This window comes from Balaenoptera physalus (genome assembly GCF_965194825.1).
Source record: "Balaenoptera physalus genome assembly, chromosome: 2".
NCBI classification, from domain to species: domain Eukaryota; kingdom Metazoa; phylum Chordata; class Mammalia; order Artiodactyla; family Balaenopteridae; genus Balaenoptera; species Balaenoptera physalus.
This window is the reverse complement of record NC_138883.1, coordinates 106,612,303-106,638,590: the sequence shown is the minus strand read 5'-3', so window position 1 is coordinate 106,638,590 and position 26,288 is coordinate 106,612,303. Positions and strand designations below refer to the sequence as shown.

The following is a 26,288-nucleotide window of genomic DNA, read 5'->3' as shown; positions in this document are numbered from 1 at the left end:
AATAATCCAGTCAAGGATTGCTGAGGAACAGTGGGTGGTTAGTTCCCAGCATGCCTGGCCTGCTATGTGTGCAAGCAGAGTAGGCTCTGGAGGCCTGAGAAAGACCTCAGGTAAAGAGGGACAGATAGAAGTCAGGCCAGCATGCCCTGAAATAAGGCTCAAGGGGATAGAAGTGGGGTGCTGACAACTGGATGTTTTGTACTCTAGACGTAATATAATAAACTGAAATATTCTAGCTTGAGATGCTACATGAAGCTTCTATTTATTAGGAATTATAGGAGATGAAGCAGTTGGAGGGTAGAGTAGAGGTGATTAATTCAGCTTTAGCCATGTTGAGTTTTTGGTGTATCAGGTAGAAGTGTCTGCTGGATAGATATGGAGCTCAGAAAACAGGCTAGAGACGTAAATTTGGAGCATATAGGTTTCTAATTGGTAGTTAAAGCTATAGAACTATTCCTCCTAGCTTAGGTTATTATTCACAGATTTTATCAATCATTTTAGTTGTAATACAGTCATTGAAAAAAAAATACAGGACTGCAACATTGTTTTAAAGACACACCTCCAGGTTGCCATTGATTATCCAGAACGTATTTCTGTATTAAACCCATTCAGACAGCAGAAGAAATCCTGTCAAATTTCTAAATGAAGTTCAGATATATTATTTCTGTCTCATTTCCCTGATGTCCGAGATTAATAACCAGGTAAGAGGAGGGACGTCTGACTTCAGGAACAAACCATTAGCAAATTATATTTCTGTTTACAATTCTAGTCACAAAGTTATTTGTTCATAGTTTTAAGTAATGCCTTTTGGCTTGATCCAGAGTCTTTGCATATGAATTGCATTCCAAGCCTGGCTCTCTTTTAAGTTTTTGTATATTGTTTTAAGAGCTTTGGCGAACTAAACATAGTTTCGATGAGCACTCTTTCTCAAGGAGGAAACTTTTAGGAAAAGCACCGATGATGATTTAATTTAGAAAATAAAAGTAAGCCAAAACAATCTTAATGAAGGTACCAACGGTTTCTCTTTCTCAACACTCAGGTCTCGAGTTGTGACATGGTTAAAACAAGAGAAAGCATTTTGGGGTTTCACTGGAGAACTGGACCCTGGGATGAAATTCTCCTTTGACCTGACTTCAAACAGAACAGAGCAACAGGATGGGGTTCTCCATGCTTTCGGTATGTATGTGATCGCTTCCTTGTTATGAATTGCTTTTAAATTATTCCGTTTGCTCCTGTTTACCTCATTATTCTTTGAGCATAAATCTTACCCTCAAATAATTTATGCATAAAGGGATCTGATAGAGTGTTCCTCACCGAGTGTCTCTTGCTCATTACAAGTGAATAAATAAATAGGAATACCAAACAATCATTCTCATCAAAAGAATATGGTAGGGTTTTTTTTTTTCCTAGACATCTCTAATAATTACTAAGGGATTAGGGGAATGTAACCACTGTGAAACTTGGAAGGGGCCTATCAAAATCAGCACAGTCAAATATCCGGGATTCAGCCTTGGTGACATTATTTTCTGCCATAATAAACCTTTTCATAATTAATTGGAGACTTTATGCCGTTGGGAGCTCAATTCTCTGGAGATAGTGTGGGGTTGGGGTAAGGTGTGTTTATTGGGGGAGGGGGTGGTCATAGCAGAGCACTATTTTGTCATGACACGATTCGGGGAATTGATATCTTTCGCCTCGAATTATCTGCTAATGCATGCTCACCCCAAGTTAATGATGAGCAAAAGAATGAATCTCATTGGCCCACATGGGGTGTTATACCTTTAGTCTTATTAGCACAGTGCACCAACCAGCTAAGTATTCTCACTTCTGATAGCCTTCTTTCTCTTCTATCAGATCTAAGAGTCAAACGCCCAGTCCAGTCCAGTCTCACTTTATTCCCATAAATTGATCACTCAGAGTCTCTCACGCTGGGAAAAGTACTAGCTCGTGACTCTTCTTTGGCATCCAGGGGCTCATCCTAGATAGTGAGCTGAGGGAGGGCAGAGGATGCTGGGTTTCGTCCCAGCCTAAATACAAATTAATCCCATCTGAAGCTTAACCCCATTGTAGTAGATGTGTGCCCTTCTGCCCAGATCCCTCTTCAGAAATAAAAGGAAAATGTTCCCCGGGTGCTGGGAATGCTTGCTGAAGGCAGCCCTCGAGCCCTTCCTGGGAATTGCATTGGCTGAGGAGAACTGTCCCATCAAAGGTCACACCTCCTTCCATGGGCAGCCCACATGCAATTCAGTGACTGATCGACATAAAGGTATGAAAGCCAAGCTCCCTGCCCCAACTCAGGACAATTTGGGAAGACCATCCCAGCTCCAGAGCTCCCCACTGGGTCCCTCAGGGCTTGCACTGGGACTTCATTACAGCTAAGTCTCCCTCTGCCCAATTCTGTTTCATTTCCCTCCCTCCCACAGGTGCTGTCCCCAGGAGCTTTCCCTGATAAAAGCCCTGCGTGCTAATCTCCATCTCAGAGTCTGTTCCCCGGGGACCCATTCAATTCTGATGTGTGTAAAGTAGCGTTACTTTATGTTATTTCATTGGTTATACCCCAGCTTGTTCCAAAAAAGATTTAGTTCAGACAAAGTCTGATTAAGCAAAATCCAGTGGCTATTGCTGCCACTTTAGTGACTCGGCTTTTAGCTGATATACATATGGTGGATCATCAGAAAGAATGAGGGAGATGAGAAGGCTTTTAAAATAGAGATTCCCAGGCCCTCTTTCTTAATAGGACTATCCAACGAGGCCTGGAGATCTGTATTTTGTTCAAAGTCCCCCTGGTATTCTGAAGTGCAGTCTCATTTCAGAATCATGGCTCTAGCCCGTGCTGGCATCGTGACTTACTATGGAGAACTCAAGGTACCAAGCCCCCAAAATGGTTCTTCCGGTGCCCGGACAGAAACGTGACAGTTATTAATAAGTTCAGAATGGATCACTTATGTTGTCCTCTTGGCTCCATGAGAAACGTATCTCTGGGAAAGTTCCCAGGGTGTTTTTAGGTCTGCCCTCTAACAGATACTCAGATCTAGCCAACAACTGATACAAGCTCCAGACCTAGGAGCTCTAGTACCAGCTTGACTGTGCTATGCTTAGAGGAGGAACACAATCCTTCGGCCACCAAAGAGGCCGGGGAGCTCGAGGCTTTGGGCCCAGATATGCCAGCCACTGTGCTCCATGAGCCGAAAGACACGCACATGCTCTGGGAACTCTGGACAGCCTTGGGACAACTTATCAAGTTTGCCAACGTGAAGCTGCCTCTGGGAGCCGCTGGAGAGAGTGCTTGGGTATCGTACTAGGTCTTAAGAGCATGCTTCATTCCCCAACACAAAAGCCTCGTCTTTTTGGTGAAGATCAGTCAAGTGCTTGGTTGGGTCAAATGCTTTCCCTGGTGTTCTTTGGAAAACTGTTGAAGTTTGCAGATTTCTTCAGGGCTCACCCAGGACTATTTCTCAAAATGATGGCACCCCCATCCTCCAATACCACCCCCACCACTGTCACCCCGCCTACTCTCACTTTTTTATCTGGTGCTCAGTGGCATAAGCGTGTTATCTTGGAAGCTATGAAATTAATCCTTTCTTAAGGAGACTTTGGAGACCTCTGGGAGTCAATTTCCAGTGGTGGAATTTCAGTCACTCTGGCAGGACACGGGGAGATATTTTTTAGCACAACATGAATTCCTAGTTCACCTTCAAATCGTACAGGAAAAGAGACTGCCTCCTGTGTCTAACTCTGAAGCTGTCCCAAGGAGGGCAGGAGGGCGTGCAGGGGACTGGCCTGGGACAGCCAAGAGAATTTACCTACCAGGTCTCCAGTACAGGAGTGCTTTAAGCAAGGGCGCAGCTGCTGTGCTTTGAAATCCATCACTGCATTTGCACTGAGGCCATGCTTTCCATGGGTTTCCCTTAGCTACAGACTGAGGGTGGCAGAGATCATAAGGCCAGCCCATTTCTGGGAGACACAGAACTCCTCTGCCAGGCCACTGGGGTTCAAGGGAACACCAACAACCTTGCCGACCCTTCCTTAGACTGCATGGTGGTCTGGGATGCTCTTTCTCTCCCCGTTTTCCACTGAGGAATCAGAGTTGCCTGGCGGTCTGACAGCTCTTTCAGAGTTCCCAGCTTTGCCCCGTTTTCTCTCACAGGCACTTCCTCTAATAAAATCCCTGCACATTTAATCCCTTCTTGGCTTCAGCTTTTCCAAAACCCAGATTAATGAACCAGTCTTCTGTCTTAGCTGCCAATATTTGACTATTTACTAATTAAGTCCTTCCACCTCCACCATCCCCCACCTCAGAAGAGTAAGAAACAATCCTTTCCATTGGGATAAAGGGTTTTAGACTCAGGAAGCCTCAGAGAAAACTTGGGGTAAGCAATAGCAACCACCAAATAAAATAAGATAATAATTAGAATAGCTTGAAATCTTAAAAAGAACATTCCTACCTATTATTAATTTAATCTTCCTAGCTACTCCAAAGAAGGAGGAACAGCTAGTGTTTATTGAGCACCTGGTACATGCCATGCACTTGCCTCACAATTTTCACAAGATGAATATGAGTGTCAACCCAGGTGAACAGATGAGGAATCCGAGGCGTGGAATGGCAACGTAATTACTCCAAGGTAGCAGTGCTAGCAAGAGATGAGCCGGTATTCAAACACAGCATTGTTGGACCTCAAAATCTGGGAGATGCCCACTTGCTGGGGCTAAAATAAGGATTTCTACTCCAGCCTTTTGACTGTAGGATGGTGAAATGGTTAGTTGCCTCAGCAGCTAGACAAGCACTAGGGGTCATTTCCCGACCATGCTGTTGAGCCAAGGGTGACCTCTCTGTGCTTTCCTAAGAGTCTCTGCACCAAACAATTGTGAAAATAGACTCCCAGAGGAGTCTAGACAAGAGCAAATGCTCTCGACTCCCTGTTGAGGAATTGCCAGGACTAATGGCAAAGCCTGGGAGAGCAAGAAGGAAGATGAGGAACAGCCTTGAATACATAGAAAGTCCAAGGCAAGACAGTGAACAGCAAACCCTTTCTCCAGAAGGCAAAGCAGAGCTGCATCCTCACTAATAACCAGAGCATCCTTGCCCCATCACTCCTGACTCTTGAGTCCCTTCCCTCTCATTTTGCCTGGATGGAAACTGGGATGTGATTCAAGGAGTTTGAGGTAGGGGGAATTTGGGAAGAGGCACATAGTCTTAGCTGTCGCAGGCCCTGCTCCACCGTGGCATGGCTCTGCTCCCTTCAGCAGGTGGAAGGTCTCATTCAGCCCAGTGGGAAGTTCTGTTCCCTGGAGAAACTGGCTTCTGGAGATTTGGAGGAAGTTTAAATCCCCTTACCTAATTCAAGAGGTGATCAGGAATTTAGGAATGACTTCTGCCCTCTTTTTAAAGCCAAAATGTGTTTTGTAACAACAAAAATATCGTGTATAGACGCTCTTAGTATAGAAGAAGCTCTTTGGAAGATTCTACTTTTGCTATGACTAGAGAAGAACTTAGAAGAAAATTATACCAAAGTCTTTTGCATTCTGGAATCCTTCCAACTCCCAGCATATCATACCACTCTAGTCTAGAACAAGGATATGAATGTATATCCCCCAAAGTTAAACAAGTTGAGCACAGATCCCAAATTTTAGTTCTTTATTTATGTGTACATTTATTGATAAATTATATAAACATGCTATTATGATTTGCTAATATTTCAAGGCACAATATACGTAATTGCATCAAGGTTTATGTTTCATGGGAGTACATATAAATCTGTATTTCAGATAGTCTTTTATCACTTCTAATTTTTTTAGCTGACCTCTGGTTTGATCTAATTAGATCATCACTGTTTATATCATATAAAAGGGCTTGCTCATTCAGGAGGTAGGAGTCTAAGCTGAGATATTTTCTTATTTTCCTTTGTACTTCATTAATACATAATATCTTCTGTGAGTCAGGTCTTCATCGGTCTCCTTTTTTTTCTGTTTGTCTTGTGAGCACAGGCTCTGGCAGCTTTCACTCTGGGCTGTCTTTTCAAGGATGTTTATATAGCAAACAGCCTTGAAGCATAAAAATAGTGGCTCCTTCTAGAGCAGAGAACAGGTTTGTTTGCTGTCTAATATTATAAAGATAATGTCTTTCTCTGGGGCAGAGTGTGGGCAGGTTTCTAGCCGTCCCTTTATAGAGTATTTGGGCTTCCTTTGTCAGACTTTGTTCAGCTGTGACACCCAGGCTGTCCACGTTGGTCCTGAGGGACTTGGGGCAAGGGGAGCTAGGACAGACACGCGGCTCATGCTGCCTGTTGTACTGTGAGTAGTCAAGTATTTCATCTCTGACCCAGGAGTCTTCTGCCAGTTTCCATGAAATGTGGCAAACTAGCTTATTAGCTTGCAAGTAGAAAAACCTCAGACCTCACCACAATTTTTTACCGTATCTTTAATACTCTTTTTTTTAAGTAGAGCAGGAATCCTTTTTAATCATTTGTCTAGTTTACAAGGGTTAGTTTGGTTAAGACTCGATAATATTGCCAGCCCAGCTTACTGCACACACAGTAATTCATCTCAACACACAGACATGAAGGTCAATGCAAGGGCCCCACTGCCCACCCATCCTCATTGTGATGAGCCCACCCGTTCCTTAAGATGGCTCGCCTGCCTCCCAGGTCACGTGGCACTGACACGCAGACTGAGAGAGGCCACAGGTCAACCAGTATTTTAAGTGTTCGTGAAGCTATTTTCTTTCCTTTGTAGATAAAATACAAATATCAAAAGAAATCACTGTATATTCTTCGCACACTACCACAGGATAACCTTGGCACCCCCTTGAGGACTACTGCTTCTGACTGTGTCTTCCTCACCATTACCTTAGTAGGCCTATGCTGTTTATGGAGCACCTAGGATGAAGCAGCCCCTGAGCTAGGCACTTCAAATGAAGTGTTTTATTTACTTCATATGACATCTGAGCAATACCACATCTGTCCCACGTGTGAGTTAACTGTGGCTTAGATGCCTTGAGTAACTTCTCATAAAACAAGCCTCTGTGGCCACAACCTGAGCTCTAGTACTGTCTCCATTTTGCAGATGGCAAGATGGAAGGTCAAGGTGACTGACTAGTCCCTACCCAGCACCAGTTCCTATGCATGGCAGTACCTTCCTTGTCAGGATGGCATAGGACATGCCCTCTAGTCTTTGCTGAATAACTGCGGTTATGAGCAAAACTTGATTAATTTCTACTTAATGAAGTCTCTCTTGTTCTGAAACAGTATTAGAAGAAGACATTTAAATATGCTCTTTGTTTTTGTGTTTTGAATACGAAGATTGGAATTTTGTTCCTTAAGGATTTTGGGGGAGAGAGGGTGGGCAGATTTGGAATAAGAGAGAGGCCTTGATTAGTTTAGGAAATGAAAGGATAGCCCATCAAGTGATTCTATCACACTTAGAGACATATGCACGATTAAATACATACATGCATGGGAAACAATTAATCCAGCTGGTTCCACGGTTAAGATATGATAAATTATCCTCCTCAGCAGAGACTCCAGCAAGTCAGACACATCGGATCCGAGCTCTTGAGCACTGTCACACTTCACGCCTGCAGGTCTTTAAAAAGATTGATTATCCTGACATGCTCTGAGAAGACCACCATCGCGCTCCACTACTATTTTCCATGTTCTAAAAATGATATTTCAATTTAATAGAACTCAAGGAAACTTTCAAAAACTGCCAGGCAATCTCCTTCTCTGAAGTTTTAGAGGGAAAATCATCTAAGCTTCCAGAAGTAGGAAGAATGCTTGTGTTTGTGTGGATGAGGAGGCAGGGAGATCAGCGGGGAAGCTGAAAGAAAGGGAAAGGGGGAGGCACAAGTTTCAACAGGAGTTTAAACAGATGTGGCAATTTGTGGTACATCCTAACCATGAAACACTGCTCAAATGCCCCATTTGTATTCTGTAGCAAAGTGCTAGATGGAAATCTTTCCAGGAGTTACTAAATACATTTTTATTGGAGGCTGCAAAGCCACATGGTAGGGAAGGTTCCTGAGGATGGATGAGTGGAGGGAGAATCAGGAAGGTAGGCAAGAGAGGCAGGATTTGGGGTTGGGCAGCAGCAATAGGATTTCTGGAGTTAACTTATTTGCAAGTCTTTCTTACTTCCACATCCTTGAAAGCCCTGTGATATTTCATTCACTAGCCAGTCCTGTCTGGGCCACCCCCAAGATGATTCTGGCTCAAGCTCATTTTATAGTTCATGACAGTGTGCTATAAATGCAGAAACAATGGAGACCCATCTATCGCCTGAGACTGTGTCTCACAAGAGGTTGGCTGCGTGTTTCTGGACCTTTTTTGGAGGAGGAAGCAGAACATGAATAAAGGTATCAAGAAAAACAAACCAACTCACCTGTAATCTAGGTAAATGTAAGTCAACAATTTTTCTTGACCACTGGTTAGGAAATTTAAAAAGTTCCTTGCTGTTAGAAAAAAGTCTTTTTCTATCCTTGATTATCTATCAAAACACCCCAGCCTTTAATTAGAGATGAGCATAGTGAGATCATAGGATTGGCATCTAGCCCAACCTCCTCATTTCACAGAAGAAACTTAAGCTCAGAGACATAAAGGGTTTACCTGAGATCACACAGCACACTGGATCCAAAACCAGGTCTGGAACCTAGGGGCCAGTGTTAAGTATCAGCTCTCCTTTAAAATGCAAAATTTCCTGGAAGGATCAGAAATAAATATTTTATATCTCCCTCGAAATGAGTTTTCCCCTTGGCAGGAGAAAGATAGACGGCTGAAAATCTTTCGGTTCTAGAGAGGTTGAGGGCATAGAAAGGGTCACAAGAACTCTGAAAACAAACTGTTCTTTAATATCACTGTCCAGAAGCATGCAGTCCACACAATCATTTTCTCAAAACTCTGCTGTCATTATGTCACTCTCCTGCTCAAAAATCCTCCACAGGCTCCATCATCACCTACAGAATAAAAACCAAACTCCTTAACTGCACAAAAACCAGCTTCAGCTATCCTCCCTACCCCTCTCCTGTAATGATTTCACACTTGGTCAGGTACCTACTTTGTACTGGGCATTGTGAAGACATGGGGGACACAGAAGTAATGGCCAAACAAGGTCCTTTCCCTCATAGGGCTCACATTCAGGAGGGGGGACAGTGACCAAGTGGAGAAAGGAATGGACAAAATAAGTATGGCTTATGTTGACTTTTGAGAATAGCAAACATGATGAAGTGACAAAAGTAGCTAATGATGGTGATAGAGGGGAGGGGGGAGGGAGTTCCTAACTACTTTATCTGGAAATGACATTTGAGCTAAGATCCAAAGGCACTGATGAGCCAGCCCTATGAAGAGCTAAGGAAAGAACTTTCTAGATAGAGGGAACTGTAGTTTCTCCAGCCAAAAGGCTAGCTAGTGCTTACCTGTCTTCACTTCTTTGCTAATGCCGTTTGCACTGCTGGAAATGACTTTCCCCCACTTGCCTAGACTGGCCAGTCCCATTGGAAGCAATGCTTATAAGAGTGGGCTCTGGGTTAGATGTGGTTAATTCCCTATTCACCACCTTGGGCAAGTCACTTCACCTCTATGGGCCTTAGTTTCCTCATTTTTAAAGTGGAGATGATAATAAAACCAACCTTAGGGGATTACTATGAAAATTAAGTAGAATATTTCATATAAAACACTTAACATAGTAAAACACACAAAAGGCAATAAATCTTGGTTATTATCTACTCTTCCAGACCCAGTTCAAATTGTCTATATACTTTGTGAACAATAGCAGCCCCAAAGTAGAATTTATTTTATTGGACTTTTTATGTTTCTGGACCTGAATACCCCCCTAACCCCCACTCCCCACAATTTTTGGTATCAATATTTTCTTGTATATTTTGTGTAGCTTTTTCATTTATCTCCCCTAGTAGATTGTGAACCCTTTCACTATAATCGTGGCTGATACTTACATTGCCTTGCTCATAATAATTTATACTAAATGTGTGTTCAGAGTACATACGTATGGTTAGCTAAGGAAAGGGGAGAGTGGAGAGGCAATGCTTATCATAGGTTGTAGTCCTGGTTTTATTTGCTTGAGTGTGGTGGCCAGACTCTACAATAGCCCCCCCAATTATCTGCTCCTGGTATTCATGCCCTTGTATAAGCCCCCCCACTTCACGGGCAGGTGATATTTGTGATTTGCTTCTATTCAGTAAAATATGGCATAGGTGATGGGATGTTGCTTCCATGACTAGGTTGTAAAAGTGTGACTTCCATCTTCCTAGCAGAGTCCCTTTCTCTCTCTCTCTCTCTCTGTCCCTACTGAATCATAATTAACAAATTAGTTTCAGGTGTACAAGGTATTTCTATACATTATGAAACGGTCACTGCAATAAGACCATCCATCACCATACAAAGTTGTTACAATACTATTGACTAGATTCCCATGTGTACATTCGTTACATCCCTGTGACTTATTTATCTTAGAGCAGGAAGTCTGTACCTCTTAATCCCCTTTACCTATTGCATCCTTCCCTCCACCCCCACCTTTCCTTTGGCAACCACCAGTTTGTTCTCTGTACCTGTGAGTCTGTTTCTGTTTTGTTTTGCTTTGTTTGCTGTTGGCTTTGTTTTTTAGATTCCACTTGTGAGATCATACAGCATTTGTCTTTCTCTGTCTGACTTATTACACTTAACGTAATACAGTCAGGTCCATTCATGTTGCCTCAAATGGCAAGATTTTAATCTTTTTGAACTAGTGTTCTCATTTTCTTTGGATAAATACCCGTAAGTGGAATTTCTGGATCATATGGTAGTTCTATTTTTAGTTTTTTAAGGAATTTCCATATCATTTTCCATAGTGGCTGCACCAGTTTACATTCCCACTGACAGTGCATGAGGGTTCCCTTTTCTCCACATCCTCTCCAAGTTGTTTCTTGTCTTTTTGATAATAGCCATTCTTCTAGGTGTGAGGTGATATTGCACTGTGGTTTTGATTTGCATTTCCTTGATGATTAGCGATGTTAAGCATCTTTTTATGTACCTATTGGCCATCTGTATGTCTTCTTTGGAAAAATGTTTATTCAGGACCTCTGTCCATTTTTAGTTGGGTTGTTAGTTTTTTTTTGATATTGAATGGTATGTGTTCTTTATATATTTTGGTTATCAACCCCTTATTGGATATATTGTTTGCAAATATCTTCTCCCATTCAGTAGGTTGCCTTTTTGTTTTGTCAGTGGTTTCATATGTTGTGCAAAAGCTTTTTACTTTGATGTAGTCCCATTTGTTTATTTTTGCTTTTGCTTTCCTAGCCTGAGGAGATACCTTCAAAAAATGTTGCTAAGGTCAATATCAAAGAGGTGACTGCCTGTGTTTTCTTCTAGGAATTTTATGATTTCAGGTCTAAAATTTGAGTCTTTAAACCATTTAACTTTTGTATATGGTGTAAGAAAGTGATTCAGTTTTTTTCTTTTGTGTGTAGCTGTCCAGTTTTCTGAACACCATTTATTGAAGAAACTATCTTTTCCACATTGTATATTTTTGCCTCCTTTGTCATAGATTAATTGACCATATGAGTGTGGGTGTATTTGCTGACCCTCTATTCTGTTTCATTGATCTGTATGTCTGTTTTTTTGTTGTTTGTTTTGGGGAGTTTGTTTTTGTTTTTGTTTTTGTCTTTTTGCCTCTAGCATACTGTTTTGATTGCTATAGCTTTGAAGTATAGTTTCAAGTCTGAGAGCATGACACATCCAGGTTTGTTCTTTCTTGAGTTTGCTTTGGCTATTCAGGGTCTTTTGTGGTTCCATACAAATTTTACGATTATGTGTTTTAATTCTGTAGAGAATGCCATTGGTATTTTGATAGGGATTGCATTGAATCTGTAGGTTGCTCTGGGTACCATGAATATTTTAATGATATTGATTCTTCTAATCAATGAGCACAGTATAGCTTTCCATTTATTTGTGTCATTTTCAATTTTCTTTCCTCGATGTCTTATAGTTTTCATAGTAAAGGTCTTTCACTTTCTTGGTTAAACTTATTCCTAGGTATTTTATGCTTTTTTGATGCAATTGAAATGGAACTGTTGTCTTCATTTGTCTTTCTGATAGTTCATTATGTGTATATTAGTTTATGCAACAGATTCCTGTATATTAACTTTGTATCCTGCAAATTTACTTAATTCATGTATTAGTTCTAATAGTTTTTTGGTGAAGTCTTTGGGGTTTTCTATATATAGTATCATGTTATCTGCAAATATTGACAGTTTTACTTCTTCCTTTCCAATCTGAATGCTTTTAATTTTTTCTTGCCTAATGCGGTGGCTAGGACTTCCAATACTATATTGAATAAAAGTGGTGAGGGTGGGCATCCTTGTCTTGTTCCTGCTCTTAAGGGAAAAGCTTTCAGCTTTTTACCACTGAGTATGATGTTAGCTGTGGGTTTGTCATATATGGCCTCGCATCCCTGGAATGAATCCCACTTGATCATGGTGTATGATTCTTTTAATGTATTATTGAATTCAGTTTGCTAATATTTTGTTGAGGATTTTTTGCATCTACGTTCATCAGGGATATTGGCCTACAATTTTCTTTTTTGTGTGGTGTCTTTTTCTGCTTTTGGTATTAGAGTAATTCTGCCTTGTAAAATAAGTTTGAAAGTATTCCTTCCTCTTCAGGTTTTTGTAATAATTTGAAAAGGATAGATATTAACTCTTCTTTCAATGTTTTGTGTAATTAACCTGTGAAGCCAACTGGACCTGGAATTTGTTTTTTGGGGGGGGGTTTGATTACCGATTCAATTTGGTTATTAATAATCAGTCTATTCAGATTTCCTATGTCTTCATGATTCAGTCTTGGAAGATTGTGTGTTTCTAGGAATTTAACCATTTATTCTAGCTTGTCTAATTTGTTGGCATACAATTGTTTATAGTATTCTCTTATAATGTTTTGTATTTCTGTGGTGTTGGTTGTAACTTAATTTCTCCTCTTTCATTTTTGATTTTATTTATTTGGGCTCTTTTTTGTTGATGAGTCTGGCTTCAGGTTTATCAATTTTGTTTATCTTTTCAAAGAACCAACTCTTAGTTTCATTGATACTTTCTTTTCTTTTAGTCTCTGTTTTATTTATTTCTGCTGTAATCTTTATTATTTTCTTCCTTCTACTAATTTTGGGCTTTGCTTATTCTTCTTTTTCTAGTTCATTTAAATGTACTTTTAGATGGATAATTTGAGATTTTTCTTGTTTCCCCAAGGTAGGCCTGAATTGCTATGAACTTCCCTCTTAGAACTCTTTTTGTTGCATCTCATAGATTTTGGATATTTGTGTTCCCATTTTTATTTGTCTCAAGGTATTTTTTGATTTTCTCTTTGATTTCTTTGTTGATCCATTGGTTGTTTAGTAGCATGTTGTTTAGTCTCCACATGTTTGTGTTTTTTCCAGTTTTCTTCTTGTAGTTGATTTTCTAGTCTTCATTGTGGTCAGAAAAGATGCTTGATATGACTTCAGTCTTCTTACATTTATTGAGACTTTTTTTGTGACCTAGGATATAATCTATCTTGGAAATATTCCATGTGCACTTGAAAAGAATGTGTATTCTGCTGCTTTTGGATGGAATGTTCTATATATGTCTGTTAATTTCACCTAGTCTAATGTGTCACTTAAGACGAGTGTTTCCTTATTAATTTTCTGTCTGGATGATCTAACATTTGATGTAAGTGGGCTAAGTCCCCTACTACTATTGTGCTGTTGTCTATTTCTCCATTTATCTCTGTTAATATTTGCTTTATATATTTAGGTCTTCCTATGTTTGGTACATATATTTTTACAAATGTTTTATCCTCTTGTTGGACTGACTCCTTTGTCATTATGTAATGTACTTTCTTATCTTTTGTTACAGCCCCAGCTTTCTTTTCCATTTGCATGGATTATCTTTTTACATCCTTCACTTTCAGTCTATGTGTGTCTTTAAATCTGAGGTGAGTCTATTATAGGCTACATATAGATGGTTCTTGTTTTTTTTTATCCATTTGACTACCCTATGTCTTTTGATTGGAATATTTGGTCCATTTACATCTGATGTAATTATGGATAGGTAAATACTTACTGCCATTTTATTAATTGTTGTCTGATTGTTTTTGTAGTTCTTCTCTGTTCCTGTCTTCTTTTCTTGGTTTCTTCCCTTGAGGTTTGATGGATTCCTTTAGTGTTATGTTTATACTCCTTTCTCTTTATTTTTTTGTATCCATTGTAAGTTTTTGGTTTGTGGTTACCATAAGGAGATTCATATATATCAACCTGTATAAAAATATCCATCTATTTTAAGCTAATAGTCACTTCAGCTGATAGTTCAGAGGCATTCTAAAAGAACTACATTTTTACTCCCCATCACCATGTTTTATGTTTTTTATGTCATATTTTACATCTTTTTATTTTGTGTTTCCCTTAACTATTTACTGTAGTTACAGTTGATTGTAATACTTTTGTCTTTTAACTTTCACACTAGCTTTTTAAGTGCCTGATCCACTGCCTTTGTTATATATTTGCCTTTACCAGTAAGATTTTCCCTTTCATATATTATTTTTATATCTAGTCGTGGCTTTTTCTTATCTGCTTAAAGAAGACTTGTTAACATTTTTTGTAAAGCTGGTTTAGGGGTGATGAACTCCTTTGGTTTTTGCTTCTCTGGGAAACTCTCTCTCCTTCAATTCTGAATGATAACCTTGCCAGATAGAGTTTTTTAGGTTGTAAGTTTTTTTCTTTCAGCACTTTAAATATATCCTGCCACTCCCTTCTGGTCTGTAAGGTGTATGCTGAAAAGTCAGCTGCTAGTCTTATGGGGTTTCCCTTGTATATGATTAGTTATTTGTTTGTTTGTTCTTTTGCTGCCTTTAAAATTCTCTTTTTATCTTTAACGTTTGCCATTTTAATTATGATATGCCTTAGTGTGGATCTGTTTGGGTTCATCTTACTTGGAACCCTCTGTGCTTCCTGCACTGGATGTCTGTTTTTTTCCCAGGTTAGGAAAGTTTTAAGCTATTATTTTTTCTAATGAATTTTCTGTCCCTTTCTCTCTTCTCCTTCTAGAACCCCTATAATGTGAATGTTAGTACATTTGATGTTATCTCAGAGGTCCCTTAAACTCTACTCATATTTTAAAATTCTTTTCTTTTTGCTGTTCTGTCTGGGTGATTTTCACTATTCTATCTTCTAGGTAACTTATCTATTCCTTTGTATCATCTAATCTGCTGTTGATTCCCTGTGATATATATTTTTATTTTAGTTATTGTATGATTTAGTTCTGATTGGTTCTTATATTTCCTAAGTCTTTGTCGAAGTTCTCACTGAGTTCCTCCATTCTTCTCTCACTGAGTTTGGTGAGCATTCTTTTTTCTTTTTAAGATTTTTTTTTTTATGTGGACCTTTAAGGGTTTTTTTTTGAGGGGGGTTATTTTGTTCTTTCATTTGGAACATATTTCTCTATTTCCTCATTCTGTTTAACTTTCATTTTTTGTTTCTATGAATTAGGCAAAACAACTACTTCTCCTGGTCTTGAAGGAATGGTCCTTGTGTGGGAGCATCCCCTATGTAGACTGCTTGCACCTTACAGCTTTGGCAGGCCAGCTGGAGCTGGAGCAAGTGTGAGCGGGGGGGCAGTCTCTAGGGAGTGCTGTGCCTGAGACCATCCTGGCAGGGCAGCTGGGGCTGGAATGGGCCTAGACCAGGGTTATTCCCTGGAGAGTGCTTAGCCCGAGTCTGACTTGGCAAGGCAGCTGTGTCTGGAGCTGACCCTGGTCAGGGTCAGTCCCTGGGTTAAGGCTACCTTGGTAGCGCAGCTGGAGCTGGAGCATGCGTGGGCCAAGGGGAGACCTGGGGGGTCTCAAACAATAGCTCTTACCAGTGCCTCTAACGCTAGAGAGGGCTTCAGCAGTTCCCTGCTCATTTGCCAGAAGCTCTAGGGTTAGTAAATGGATTTCCTTCTCATATAGTCTATGTGCCCTTTAAATAGCTGGGGTTTTCCACTGGGTCCAGGGCTGGGGAGTACTCCCTGGGGGCCCTCAGCAACATCCCTCTCTACTGTAGGTCACCGTGTCAGGGGTGGGGTTCCTGTGAATACTGTGTCTCCATCTTTCCTACCCCTTTCTATGTGGTCCTTCTATGTGCAGTAGCTGTTCATTCAGCCCCCAAGTCTTCTTCAAGAGGAATTGCTTTGTATGTAAGTATAGTTTCAGTGTGTCCATAGGGGGAGGTGAGCTCAGGTTCTTACTCCCCCACCATCTTAGACCTCTCTCCCAGACTCTTTGAAGAAACATGTGACCACATTTTGGGGAGGCCTGGAGGCAAGGAATGGAGGGTGGCCTCTGGCCAACAGTGAACAGAGAAGTAATTCCTGCTAACAGGCAAGCAAGAGCTTGGAAGAGGGTCCATCCCCAGTTGAGCTTTCAGGTTCAGTGCAGCCCTGGCTGATACCTTGATTGCAACTGTGAGAGACCTTGAAGCAGAGGACCCAGATAAGCTGCACCTGTATTTCTAGTTCACAGAAACTATGAAATAATAAATGTGTGTTGTTCTGAGCCCTCATTAATAATTTGTAATAAGTTTGTAGTCGTTTGTTATGTATTTGTTAGATAACACATACACTTGTAGAGTGATCTTGGAAAGATAACTTCATCTCTCTGAACTGTAGTCTCCTCATTAAGGACCTTCTTTGTGTTGGGCACTAGAGTGGCCACCAGGTCTACAGCATCAGATGAGACAGGCAGCATCCTGCTCCTGTGGAGCCACTAGTCCAGCTTCAGTCCCCATGGGCTATTGCTTTCACCCTGCTGGCTGCACACAGAACTTAAGCAGTTCCAGGCCTTTCCATTAGAAGGTCAACCAAACCACTAGGTAGAGAGATGAAAGCCTAAGCCATTCTTCAAGCTCTTAAGAAAGAAAATCATATCAAACAGATGGGGGCTTTCAACATAAACAGATGCAGTTAGGCTTTTGTTTTTTAAATTACTATGATTTTAAAATAAAGGCAAATGTGGTGCTTCTTCTAAGTAATGAATATATGACATGAAAGGCATTCTATAACCAAATCACATTCTATTTACCTCCAGCTCAGACTGGAAGCCTTTTTGCTTTTTCAAGAGAGAAACATGATTGCAAGTATCATTCGATGCAAGGAATATCAGGACATTACCCATTACCTTAGTGCTGGGGTCAGTTTTGGACTATAAAATGGTATCCCCGTAAGAAGCCATTTTTCTTTCAACTAGCCTCGAACAGACTATGAGACTGTTGTTAGAATGGAGGGCCCAGTGTCCTAACCCTGGACCCCTGAGCTCCCCTCCACCACACTTCCCATAGACACCACTTTCGCACTTACCTACAAAAGTTTTAACTCCACTTCTTGTCTTCTTCATTAGTACTCAGTGACCTATGTGAAATCATCCTTTGAAGGGACGAATAGCCCTTAAAAGAAATAAAACTTGTTTATCTTCTTTCAAAGCTAAGTAAAGGGCTTGAAACTAAATGGCCTGTTGGCCCTCCCTGGAAAGAAGATGCAGGTACTCTCTTTCTTCTTTGAGATACATATCCATATGCCCTCCTAACCCTTATATAGAATGGGCAGAATGTGGTCCTTAAGAGTAAGACTCATTCACTGGGTCCATAGTCCTAGCTCAGCCACTTATAGCTGTGTGGCCTGTGGCAAATTATTTAACCTCTCTGGTCTCTGTTTTTTAAATGGAGACAAAAATAGCACCTACCTCACAGACATGATATAAAGTACTTAGAACGGTGCGTGGCACAGAGCAAGCACTCAGTAAATGCTAGCTATTACTATGATGTACTAAAAGGAACAAACAAACAAAAACAGTTGTCATTTCTGATTACATTGAGTTTGACCAGGACACAACTAGGAAAAACTAGAAAGATAGACATTGTCGTCCACGTTTTGCATTTTTTATTCAGATTCTCCTTTACCGCTGTCATTTGCCAGTTCCCTTCCTCTGTTCCCTTCTTGGCCAAAGCCTCTCGGGGCAATACCCCATCTGGGGACCCCTCCCCCAAGCCTCAGATTTTACTGTCCCACTTCCTTCCTCATCACATCTCTCCTCTCCCTTGTCCTTGTCCCTAGGGCTTTTGCTAGCATCTGATCAACTAATTTGTGCCAAAATGTTAATCACTCTTGGTTTAAATCAATTGTTTCACTTTTTAAAAAATACCTCCACACCATGCACATGAGATACATAATAAATCCCCATTTGTAACAATATCCTTCACCACCCCCATGATTTCGGCTCAGTAGAGAAAGGGGGGATTTAGTCTAGAAAAGCATCCCCACCCCTCACAGGGTCTCACCCCCAGTCCCTCATGACATTGAGAATCACAGCAAGTGCTGCCGCCCAGATTTGTCTTTTGGCAGATACTTTCAGTGACTTAATCCAAATAATATCTGATAATGAAAATTTAGGGTTCTATAGCAGAGCGATCTTTAAAGCCTATCGGGGTTGTTGGGTGGGGACTCCGGAGAAGGCATATTTGATCACATTTCTAATCACAAATGTAATCTGTCCTCTTCATCCATCTCTAAAAAAACCAAGTAACTGTGGTTTCTTAGGCTTATTTTCCTCTGGCTTTCAAATACAATGTCAGACTAGCTCTCCAAGGCCATCCTCTACTAGTGTGTTTAGAGGTGGCCCTGGGAAAAGGGCAACATCTTTGTTTAGAGGTAGGAATGCTTTGGAAATTCTGCTTTCTACTTATTCAAGGCAATATATTAACTGTTTAATAGGGGAACCTTGTTGTTGCTGAGGGCTGTAGCTGGCCCGAAGGGCAGGGTTAGCTGGGAAAGGTAGGATGGGCTTTCTGCTTCTATCCCTTAGGCCAACCAGGGCACAGTGACTGCCTACACCTGGTACTGGTGTCCTAGCCCAGGAAGTCCTTGATGTCCCCAGTTTCCCAATCTTCACTGGATGACGCTAAGAAGAAAATTTCTCCAGGAGGAGATATACCTCATGCTATAGTTTCCATTCAGCTTGTCAGGGGAAAAGATAATTGGTCAGATCAAATTCCAAGTATTTAATTCTGTCTCTGTAAAACCCTCTAAGAAGTTTAATATTTTGGCATCAGAATGAAGTCTTCCAACTTGATCTGGGTAATGGTACATGGATGTTGCTTTAAGATATCCTGTAAATGGTACTGTGTGTGTGTGTGTGTGTGTGTGTGTGTGTGTGTGTGTGTGTGTGTGTGTGTATGGATCTGCTAGAACAGTGGTTCTCAAACATTGCCATATATTAGAATCAGGCTGTACCCCAGACCAATTAAATGAGAATCCCTCAGGCACTGGGTTTTTTTTTGGCTGTCTTGGGTCTTATTTGTGGCACGTGGGATCTTCGTTGCGGCACTCGGGCTTCTCCCTAGTTGTGGCGTGCGGATTTTTTCTCTCTCTAATTGTGGTGCGCAGGCTCCAGAGCGCGTGGGCTCTGTAGTTTGTGGCATGCGGGCTCTCTTGTTGAGGCATGTGAGCTCAGTAGTTGTGGCACACGGGGTTAGTTGCCCTGTGGCATATGGGATCTTAGTTCCCCAACCAGGGATGGAACCGGGGTCCCCTGCATTGGAAGTCAGGTTCTTTACCATTGGAAAACCAGGGAAGTCCCAGGCATTGGTATTTTTAATTTTCCCAGTTGGTTCCAGTATGTCGCCAGTTTGAGAACCAGAGTGCTAGAAGAGAAAGATCTCTTGAAAAAAACAGAACAAAACAAAACAAAAAGATTTCAGCCCCAGTGAAGGCTTATCTCTAATATCCTTTTTTATGGCTCTAGTTTCTATGAATAAATAAATATTTGTTGCTTTACAAAAAGAAAAATGCATCTGCCAGACTATTCTCTTGCACCTGACAGTTAGAAAAATATGAACAAACAAAAAAAAATCTTTTGGTTCAGAAAACTCAGTCCCTAGACTGGAAACTTTGAGACTGGTCAAACACAATTCTGAGAATTTCCCAATTATCCTACAGGCTGGCCCTGTCTAGTCTCATGCAGATATTCTTAGATGTACATTTGATTTCTCCAGGGAAAGTGCCCTACCCTGGACAAGCAAAGACTAAAAACTAGAGGCCAGGTTGAAACCAAATTCCCTGGCTAAGTGTTGAGTCCTGCTTGTTGCACGTGGTAGGGGTGTGGGCCTCAATCTTAGCTGCTGGAGGGATCATTAATTTCAATTAGGTGGAAAGTCTTTGGAGCAGGTTGCTCCAGTGACAGTCATTTCAGGATGTCCTGCTAGCATGGTAGTTTGTTTTGTTTTGTTTTTTTTCTCCCAAGGATACTGCTAATGGAGTTTCAGGTCCTTTCATCTCAACAGAGGCTTTATTAAGTCTCCTCACGTCTGTAAGTACCTGTAGCTGCCCTGTTCCCTCTTAATTCATTTTCTGTGCTGCATTCAAGAGTATTTGGAATCTCTACAAGAACAAATAAACCTCTGAACTCTGATACATGTGTAATCTGCCAAGGTCCACCCCGCAACTCCAGACTGTCCCCAAGCACGGCTGAAACAACATCAAAAAGCATCAGTGTTTCCTGTAATCCATTTGCCAAAGACAATGCACCAGACGTGTCACGTTTCCTATTTCAGCTGTGCCCGGCATTGCTTTCCCTCCGGTATCTGGGGCAAGGGGTCAAGGGAGACTCTCAAGGTGACAGATTTGTTAAAGAAAAAAAAAAATTCAGTCACTTTAGCGCCTAGGGCTCAACACTAACCACTCCTTATCTGTTTTCCTTTCTCTTTATTTTTACTCCGTGGATGAGTACAGACCTTGTGTACAGCAGATAGCACAACTGAAAGTTCTTACCTGCACCAGCCGTGCGACCTTGGGCCTCAGTGGCTGCCTCTGTGAAACAGATAATTCCTTAGCACACTCAGAATTTCTCTGATTCTATTCTAATAAGGATACAAAGGAAAAATGTGTTTACTTCTATCGCCGCAGGCACGCTTCTGACTCAGCTCCCTCTTCACAGCAAGTTTGTGGCCCTAAAGATATGCAGACAGTTTTCCAAATACTGGACAGAGGCTCCCGCAGTTTATCGGGGAAGCAGAGAGACCAAGGACTTGATAGATGTGTGCAATGCACCTTTCCCTCTTTCTGTGTAAACTACCAGGAACCAGAAAGGCTGGGAACGCGTGTCCCTCTCATAATTACTTAGGAAGGAGTGTCATAGCCTCAAGCATAATTAACAGCATTTAAATTCATTCTCTCTTTTTAGGTTGTTCACATACTTGCTGTTGCAAGAATGAGCACAGCATTATGGTGTGTTAACTTTTTAAAATGAGGCCAAAGATACTGAACTCTGGCCATCCCCATAAGGCACCATGTTCTCAGCTTAAACGCAGGTTGGGGGAAAGCATTCTGTGGCTGCGATGATGATGTATAGGCCTGCCCTGGTCTTGTGCTCCCCAAATGAGATACAAACAGCATTTAGCTATGCTTATCCGAAGGAGCGCCCACTCATTGTGTGGCCAGCAGGGAAAGATTCCACAAATAAACCGCCCACTGACAAGTTACACAGGAGACATGAGACTGTGATGGCACATCTGTGGGCTTGCCCTCTCTCTCTCCCATCCTCCTGATCCCTGGGCCAGCGCCTCTCCCTACCTGCCATGGCAGTCATACTCACCCTCTCCAGCCCAAATTTTAATGAAGAGAAAATGTTCCTGTGTATTTGCTTGTGAAAGACACTGCATGTTATTCCCTAAAGTGGAATGTGACGATCTCCTTTCTCAAAATGTTTTCAACTCTCATGAATATCTTTTCTTCACTTAAAATGCACAACCACACATACCTATACACATGCACCTGCACATATCAGCTTTACAGAAGCAAGTAGTTCTGTCTGTCTTTTAATTTCATACTCGGTGGTAATGAGTTTTTTCAACCAACTGACACTGGTTGAAATTTAGGGCATCCTGCTTTCGTATACATTATTCCTCACTTCTAAAATATTCATAACCACTTAAAGATGATTTATAGATGTATATCTAGAATTGTATCCTGATAATAAGAGCTTTACATATTTTTATTTCTCAGAGTGTAGGTATGTTTGGTAGCAATTGGAGACTAAAATGTAGTAAAAATATATATGTGTTAATTATGTAATATAAATATACATGTAATATATATATAAATATACATATTGGCCAAAGTTCTACAATGAGAGATACCATGTCAAAAAGCAGTAAACTGTCAGGAATCTATGAATATAAATAGTTTTTAGCAATAGCATATTATCAAGGCTTTCTTAACTACATTTGGCATTTTTGGAGCAAGAAAAATGCTGGGGTTTCATTAAACTGCAGTGCAAAGGAAATGGAGAATTTGGATTCTATACGGGAATGTCCTTGAAATGAATAGATTGCACAGAAAAGCTGAAAGGTATGTTCATGCAAAATCACACACCCTCACCCCCGCAAATCTCAGTTCATTTTTAAGTGCCCAGAAGTTAACAGAAAAAATGTGGTAAATAATTAAGAGTATGTTTAAATGTCATATACAATATTATTCATGATGAAAGTGAAGTTCATAAAACATTCATTTGTTTTCTTATTCATGTAAAATAGCAAGATCAAATAGAGTGAAAAACTCTATTTTTGTGATTTATCTCAGTTGTGTACATTGTTATTTGATCCTAGGAAAATTCCGGATGATGTTTAGTGATTTACTGCTAGAAAAATATAATTTTTTCAACCATGTAAGGTAAAGGTATATAGCAAATTGAAATTATAAATGATTCTTATTATGAAACACCAAGGCAATATTTTTACTGTATTTTGGGTGCCAGGATATCACCCCAGGTACCTCACTGAAGCCAGCCAATCTGTGCTGTTCTCAGAAAAGAAGAATGCATTTCTGGGAAATTCGCCATTTGAAATTCCAATGGTTGCTTATCCCCTTCTTAGGCTAATGGTGCCAGTTGCTAAGAAAACAGGACTTCTTGGCTGGCCAGAGGACGTAGCTCTTTCTCTGTGTGGCTGCAGGATCAGGGATCAACTTTGAGACACTCATTGTCCTGGAAAATTAGTGTATTGTGAGCTTTCTCAAACCTGGCATCTGAGAGTATAATCCATATTGCTTGTTTTTTGATCCCAGGGAAGGTGCTGATAACAGTTTTGAAGTCAGTGTGTGCTAGCTCCCAAGATGCTCATATTGTAAAAAAACTGAGGTCTGGCTGGCTCGTAGGAAGACTTAGGGGAAGAATTTCCTAAGACAGAGCCAAAGAAGAGGGGCTGGCTGCAGCTTTTAGTCATATTTTAACACCTCCCCCTCCGTGTTCTTTCTCTCTCAACCCCAGTGGTAAAGTACATTAATTCAGGGCTGTGCTGTTGTATGTTCTCTGTCTCTTTATGCTCTCTTGGGGTCTGTGCTGGACCCCTGATGGTGATGCTAAAAATCATTGTTAGGACAGGGTCTCTTCATTTTTGTGCCTGCACGGGATGCCAGATTTGGCCAGAAACAAAATGGCTCACTGTCTCAAGACGAGACTCCATTATAAGCAACAGTTAGGCTACTGGAGGTCGTAGTCAGATCTGTGGACACCATCTTGACTCAAATTTTCTCTATCACACAAGACCTAGTTCTCATTTATGAACTATATTCTTTCTCCAAACCCTCTGAGTGTGAAATGCAAAACCTTTCTATCTAGGATTACTGGAGCAGAGTATGCTAGATGGAAGAAGTTGAGGTAAAGGGAGAAGGGTTCTAAAGGAAGTTAGTGATTTAGAAAGATCTGTGGAGTGAATGGTAAAGGAAAGCAGGGTAGACCAGCATTCTCTACCTGAGCAATTGGTTTACTCATTGGTATAACTTGCTGATTATAAACTCTGACCTGCTCCCTGACTGCCATTAACATCCTCCCCTCCTTGTGGCAATGATGTTTATCCCCTCTACCCTTCTTCTTTCTTCACAAAAATAATAATACAAATGTTATCATAAATAACCATTTATTACCTATTATGTGCCAGGCCACATAGGTATGCTATTAACAATCCCTGCATAGGCCGTTCAAGGGAAGTTAAACTTTCCTCTTTTTACAGGTAAGAAAATCAGGAGTAAGAAAAGTTAAATAACTTACCTAAGACCACAGGGCTAGTAGGTGGCATAGCTGATTTCCAATCAAGTCAGTTTCAAATCCAGTCTGTCTGACCAGCCTGCAGTCTTAACCATGATACAATACTCCTGCCTCTTAGGGGTACAGATAAAACCTTCTTCGTTCTTGCTTCCTCTCTCCATCTCTCCTCAATAGCCACAGCTCAGGATCCTCCCCAAACCTGAAGCCCCAAATTCAGGTCTGTTTGATGCCAGAGCCTCACCATTTTCCACCAAACTTACACTGTACACTACAGTAGCCACTAGCCGCTTGTGGCTATTGAGTACTTAGAATATGGCTACTCCAAATTAAGATGTGTTCAAAGTGTAAAATACACACAGATTTTGAAGTCTTAGAATGAAACGAAGAAGGTAAAATATCTCATTAATAATTTTATATTGATTTTGTGTTGAAACTATTTTTAATATGTTGGATTAAATAAAATGCATTACTCAAATGAATATTATCCACTTCTTTTTACCTTTTATAGCATGACTCCTAGACAGTCTAAAATTACACAGGAGGTTCACACTGTTTTTCCATTGGGCAGCGCTGCATGAGACCAGGCAGCATCTACACAGAAGGGTGTAGTGAGAAGCACTGCCAACCTGCTCCAGGAACTTTACTGTCTCTATTGCGCCAAGCCCTCATCTCCCTGCCCCAATATTTCAAAAGTAATTGCTCACCACTAAAAGGTTGGGGAACCCTGGCATATCATAGAATCTCCAGGTTAGGAGAAAACTGACAAATCATCCAGCCTAAACCACCCCTGTAGTACTTTTATAATCTCTATTTTGGCACAGACGTTGTGGAGATTATGTTGCTGTTCCAAAGATTCACTGCCCCTTATGCTTCCGTGCCCATTGATGCCAAGCTTGGCCAGAGGACTTGTAGTGCCCCTCCCTGAGGAAGGACTATACATCCTCACCCTTTTAGACTCAGGAGTGGCCATGGACTTGCTTTGGTCAATGAAGTATGAGCACATACGTCCCTTCTGAGCCATGACTGTAAGAAACAACTCATGGTTTGTCATGAGTCTTTTTCCTCTGACACGAGACCTGCAGTGTCCCTGGTAAAGGCTGCTCTGTCAGCCTGGGCCTCCAAGAGAGAATGATGAAGGGAATATTCACAACAACCATGGTGGACATTTTAGCCTGAGTTGTTGCAAACCACTGAGGTTTGGGGAGTCTTTGTTACTGTATCAAAAGGTACAGATGCTATCCCCACCACATCCTCGCACAATTATATTTGAAACCCTTCAGTGACAAAAATTATAACTACTACCACAGGCAGAGCATCTAATCTTTGGATAGCACTGGCTGCTAGGAAGCTCTTCCTCATAAGGTATCAGGATCTGCTTCCTGGGACAGACTTCTTCCTGTGCAAGAGAATGGGCTTCCTTGCAGCTGTCTGCATGAGTGAGGGAGTAGCAAGCTGAACCTGGGTCTTGGCTGAGATCAGACACCAGCAAAAGCAGAAGAGGTCACTGTGGGTCCCTCCATAGAGTCAGTAGACTTGGGGGTGAGCCAAGGAACCCTGTACACAGCAGGAGGGGACAACACGACAGGCTGAGCCCAAGAGACAGGTGAGCTCTGAGCCATGGGGCAGATGAAGAGGAAAAGCCAGGGAGAGTAGGAAATCCAGGCATGGTTGGTCTGCTAGAAGTTGTCAGGATGGCATTGTGGCATGAGAAGCTGGCTTATGAACACTGTGCCCACCAGGCAGGCCCTGGCAGTATGAGGGACCCCAAACTCTGAACCTGTCATTGCCATCCTCAGTTGTCTACCTACTGGCTTCACCCTTGGACCCACAATGTAAAGTTTTCTCCTTCTGCCACACAACAGCTCTCCATATATTTGTAGACAATTTCATTTTGTTGCCTGAGCAGACTAACATCGATGCTTTGTAATTTAGCTAGAAGTGTGGGGAAGTGGTTCTGAATCTGTATGTCAGAGTCAATTTAGATCTGGGTTCAAATCCTGACCCCACCAATGAATAGCTATATGACTTTCAACAATTTTCTAACCTCTATAAACCTCATTTATCTATAAAATAAGTATGTTTTACAATATCCCACTTTGAAAGGCTGTTGTTTTGAGGATTCAGTGAAATAATACAGAGTGCTTTCTACTGTATCTGCCCTTCAATAAATGTTAGTTATATATTTTTCTCTCTTAAAACCAAAGGAAA

The 26,288-nt window shown here is 41.1% G+C and overlaps 1 pseudogene across 1 annotated transcript in view; it reads left to right on the top strand.

The window, feature by feature from the left end:
* LOC309653894 (riboflavin kinase pseudogene) overlaps nt 1-23,998 on the top strand; it is a 257,336-nt pseudogene extending 233,338 nt beyond the window's left edge. The window contains exon 3 of the transcript XR_014268845.1: nt 1,040-23,998. The product of XR_014268845.1 is annotated as a riboflavin kinase pseudogene (transcript). The remainder of the gene's footprint in view (nt 1-1,039) is intronic.
* Nucleotides 23,999-26,288: the final 2,290 nt, after the last annotated feature.